Here is a 5,598-nt window from a genome sequence, read left to right as displayed (position 1 = left end):
AACTGCACATACGGTTCACGTCCACGCTGTCGCGGCATGCTACCAGTGTTAAAGACTGCGATGGAGCTCCGTATGCCACGGCAAACTGGCTGACACTGACGGCGGCGGTGCACAAATGCTGCGCAGCTAGCGCCATTCGACGGCCAACACCGCGGTTCCTGGTGTGTCCGCTGTGCCGTGCGTGTGATCATTGCTTGTACAGCCCTCTCGCAGTGTCCGGAGCAAGTATGGTGGGTCTGACACACCGGTGTCAATGTGTTCTTTTTTCCATTTCCAGGAGTGTAGATTACATAATGGCTAAAGTCAGAAGGTCCATGAGGGATTTCGCGAATTATACTGTTGTATATAAGAATGCTGGAAGGGGTGCAGAGATTGGCAGTTGTCCCTCTACATGAAAAAAGCAGAAAGACCCATTATTGCACTATTACGCTTTGCAGAACTATCACTTGAAGCTGTTGCATCCATTAAATATATGGGAGTATGCGTACAGAGAAATTTAAAGTGGACTGACCACATAAAACAAAACGCAGGTAATGCGGATGGCAGACTGTTCAAATATGTGTGAAATCTTATGGGACTTAACTGCTAAGGTCATCAGTCCCTAAGCTTACACACTACTTAACCTAAATTATCCTAAGGACAAACACACACACCCATGCCCGAGGGAGGACTCGAACCTCCGCCGGGACCAGCCGCACAGGCCATGACTGCAGCGCCCAAGACCGCTCGGCCAATCCCGCGCGGCTGCCAGACTGCGATTCGTTGAAAAAATCCTCAGGAAGTGTACCCCATCCCACAAGGGGGCAAATTATGAATACCTCAATGTGACTATGTAAAATTTCCTGGCGTATTAGCAGATCAGATTCTTGTCTGGTCTTCAGCGGGATAAAACTGCCATATCCACACAACACTTCCACGGTCCACCTGGCCGCCGTCATCAAGTGAGAAAAGCTAATACTCTCTCGGCGATAACTGATTCAAACTGTGAACGACGGCACCTTTATATGCAGCGAAAATAGATAAGCGCATGCACTAAGGTAATCAGCAAGCGCTCAAACGTTGCTGCTGCTCCCCGGCCAAGAAGTGTTGCAGCGCCTGCAGTGGTGCATACTGTCGAAAAACTATTACTCATAGACGGCCGCTTTAGATGCCGTTGTTTCTTCACATCTGGTAAAACAGGATTCCAATTTTTCCGTAGTGGGTATACATTAGCACGGTTAATAATACACTACTGGCCATTAAAATTGCTACACCAGGAAGAAATGCAGATGATAAACGGGTATTCATTGGACAAATATATTATACTAGAACTGACATGTGATTACATTTTCACGCAATTTGGGTGCATAGATCCTGAGAAATCAGTACCCAGAACAACCACCTCTGGCCGTAATAACGGCCTCCATATGCCTGGGCATTGAGTCAAACAGAGTTTGGATGGCGAGTACAGGTACAGTTGCCCATGCAGCTTCAACACGATACCACAGTTCATCAAGAGTTGTGTCTGGCGTATTGTGACGAGCCAGTTGCTCGGCCACCATTGACCAGACGTTTTCAATTGGTGAGAGATCTAGAGAATGTCCTTGCCAGAGCAGCAGTCGAACATTTTCTGTATCCAGAAAGGCCCGTACAGGACGTGCAACATGCTGTCGTGCATTATCCTGGTGAAATGTAGGGTTTCGCAGGGATCGAATGAAGGGTATAGCCAAGGGTCGTAACACATCTGAAATGTAACGTCCACTGTTCAAAGTGCCGTCAATGCGAACAAGAGATGACGGAGACGTGTAACTAGTGGCACCCCATACCATCACACTGGGTGATGCGCCAGTATGGCGATGACGAATACACGCTTCCAATGTGCGTTCACCGCGATGTCGCCAAACACGGAAAGCAACCATCATGATGCTGTAAGCAGAACCTGGATTTATCCGAAAAAATGACGTTTTCCCATTCGTGCATCCAGGTTCGTCGTTGAGTACACCATCGCAGGCGGTCCTGTATGTGATGCAACGTCAAGGGTAACCGCAGCCATGGTCTCCGAGCTGATAGTCCATGATGCTGCAAACGTCATCGAACTGTTCCTGCAGATGGTTGTTGTCTTGCAAACATCCCCACCTGTGGACTCAGAGATCGAGACGTGGCTGCACGATCCGTTACAGCCATGTGGATAAGATGCCTGTCATCTCGACTGCCACTGATGCGAGGCCGTTGCACGACGTTCCGTATTACCCTCCTGAACCCACCGATTCCATATTGTGCTAACAGTCATTGGATCTCGACCAACGCGAGCAGCAATGTTGCGATACTATAAACCACAATCGCGATAGACTACAATCCGACCTTTATCAAAGTCGGAAAAGTGATGGTACGCATTTCTCCTCCTTACACGAGGCGTCACAACAATGTTTCACCAGGCAACGCCGGTCAACTGCTGTTTGTGTATGAGAAATCGGCTGGAAACTGTCCTCATGTCAGCACGTTGTAGGTGTCGCCACCGGCGTCAACCTTGTGTGAATGCTCTGTAATCATTTGCATATCATAGCATCTTGTTCCTGTCAGTTAAATTTCGCGTCTGTAGCACGTCATCTTCATGGTGTAGCAATTTTAATGGCCAGTAGTGTATTATCTGTTAGTCTGTGTTCGACAGATTCTTTTAAACTACAATACGAGTAATGCGAGTCGTTTCCTACCACTTGTGACTCATTGTATAGCATCCTATGTCCCTCTGTAAGGCAGTGCTCAGCCACCGCTGATTTGTCAGGCACTGAAGAGCCAAAGAAACTGGTATACCTGCCTAATATCGTGTAGGGCCCCCGCGAGCACGCAGAAGTGCCGCACCACGACGTGCCATGGACTCGACTGATGTCTGAAGTAGTGCTGGAGGGAACTGACACCATGAATCCTGCAGGGCTGTCCATCAATCCGTAAGAGTACGACGGGGTGGAGATCCCTTCTGAACAGTACATTGCCAGGCATCGCAGATATGCTCAATAATGTTATGTCTGGGGAGTTTGGTGGCCAGCAGAAGTGTTTAAACTCAAAAGAGTGTTCCTGGAGCCACTTTGTAGCAATTCTGGAAGTGTGTGGTGTCGCATTGTCGAATTGCCCACGTCCATCGGAATGTACAATGGATATGAATGGATGCAGGTGACCAGACATAATGCGTACGTACATCTCAATTGTCAGAGACGTATCTAGACGTATCATGGGTCCGATTCACTCCAACTGAACGTACCCAACACCATTACAGAACCTCCACCAGCTTGAACAGTCCTCAGCTGACATGAAGATTCCATGGATTCATGAGGCTGTCTCTATACCCGTATACGTCCATCCGCTCGATGCAATTTGAATCGAAACTCGTCCGACCAGGAAACTTGTTTTCAGTCATCAAAAGTCCAGTGTCGGTGTTGGCAGGCCCAGGAAAGGCCTAAAGCTTTGTGTTGTGAGCCGGCCGGAGTGGCCGAGTGGTTCTAGGCGCTACAGTCTGGAACCGCGCGACCGCGACCGTCGCAGGATCGAATCCTGCCTCGGGCATGGATGTGTGTGATGTCCTTAGGTTAGTTAGGTTTAAGTATCTCTAAGTTCTAGGGGACTGATGAGCTCAGAAGTTAAATCCCATAGTGCTCAGAGCCATTTGAACCATTTTTTGTGTCGTGCAGTCATCAAGGGTACACGAGTGGGCCTTCGGCTGTGAACGCCCATATCGATGATGTATCGCTGAATGGTTCGCATACTGACACTTGTTGATGGCCCAGCATTGAAGTATGCAGCAATTTACGGAAGGGTTGCCCTTTTGCCATACTGAACGATTCTCTTCAGTCGTCGTTGGTCCCAATCTTTTCTTGCAGTATCTTTTTCGAGCTGCAGCGATTTCGGAGATTTGATGTTTTACCCGATTCACGGTACACTCGTGAAATGGTCATAGAGGAAAATCCCCATTTCATTGCTACCTCGGAAATGCTGTGTTCCATTGCTCGTCCGCCGACTATGACACCACGTTCAAATCTTGATAACCTACCATTGTAGCAACAGTAGCCGATCTAACAACTGAGCCATTTTTTTTTCCTTTATTGAGTTTCGATTCCCCCCGAAGGGAGTGGAGCTGGCAGCAGCTTAGTATGCCGCTCTTCAGCCTACAGACTTTGTTTTAAAAAGATGAAGATAATAAAGAATGAAAACAGGCGATAAAATCGGAGACTTAAATGGTAACATGGCGTAGAAGTCGTGGAACTTATAACATAGAACAAAAGGAAGATGATGCTAATAAAATATGTATGAAGCAGATAGGTGAAATAATAGACAGACAATTAAAAAAAATACACGGCGACAGTCTGGTTTCTGTTCACAAAAGACATAAAATTCACACCTAGCGACAGCATGGTTTCCGTTTGCAACACTTTGAAAAGACGAACAAACACTGAACATTCACTTGAAAACTGCACTAAAAAGTTGGCAAATATGACATACCACAGCCAAGACCAGGTGGGGGGAAACTGGACAGATGATGGGAAAATAAAAAGGGGGAAGGAGAGGAAATACGAAGGGGGGAGGGGGGAAAGGAGCCGATGGAGTATGATGACCCATAAGAGGGGTGGGGGGGGGGGAGCTGGGCAGACGCGACAGGGAATGGGGAAGGCAGAGGAGGGGAATACAAAAGGATTCGGGGTGGGGGGAGAGAAGGGAGGTAGGAAGAGGTTAGGTGGGGAGAAAACAGGATGGAAGGGGGGGGGGAAGAGGGAGCCCAGGAAGAGGACGGAGGAAAGGAGGGAGCAGGGTTAGGATCAGAGTTGATAGGAGGGATAAACAGAGGGAGAGAGGACATAATCCGGGAGGGGGAATTGATGGAAGCCACCTTGGGAAAGGAGATGATGGGTGTAGAGATGGAGGGTGGGGGGGACACAACAGTGAAGGCGTGGCAGGGGGTGGGGACAGGAGAGGAGAGGAGCAACCAGGGGGTGAGGGGGATCAAGGCGGTTTGAGGTGTAGAGTATGCGGATATGTTCGAGGAATAGGAGCAGATGGGGGAAAGGAATGAGGTCATAGAGGATCTGCATGGGGGACAGGAGGCATATACAGAAGGCGAGGCAGAGTGCATAACGCTAAGGGATCTGGAGGGACTTATAGAATTTGGGGGGACGGGCAGATATCTAGGTGGGACTGGCATAACAGAGGATAGGACGGATTAAGGATTTGTAGGTGTGGAGGATGGTAAAGGGGTGCAACCCCCATGTTCGGCCAGAGAGGAGTTTGAGGAGTCGGAGACAATTGTGGCCTTTGGATTGGATGGAGTGGAGATGAGGGATACAGGTGAGGTGACAGTCCATGGTGAGGCCTAGGTATGTGAGGGTGGGGGTGAGGCGGACAGGACAGGTGCAGACGGTAAGGGAGAAATCCAGGAGCCGGAAGGAGCGAGTGGTACGACTTACGATGATTGCCCGGGTCTTGGGAGGATTGATTTTCAGGAGCCACTGGTTACACCATGCGGCAAGAAGGTCAAGGTGATTCTGGAGAAGGCGTTGGGACTGTTGGAGGGTAGGAGCGAGGGCGAGGAATGCGGTGTCATCGGCATACTGCAAGAGGTGTGCTGGAGGGGGG

Source organism: Schistocerca cancellata, chromosome 4 (genome assembly GCF_023864275.1).
Source record: "Schistocerca cancellata isolate TAMUIC-IGC-003103 chromosome 4, iqSchCanc2.1, whole genome shotgun sequence".
In the NCBI taxonomy this organism is placed as follows: domain Eukaryota; kingdom Metazoa; phylum Arthropoda; class Insecta; order Orthoptera; family Acrididae; genus Schistocerca; species Schistocerca cancellata.
This window is presented reverse-complemented; position numbering follows the sequence as displayed.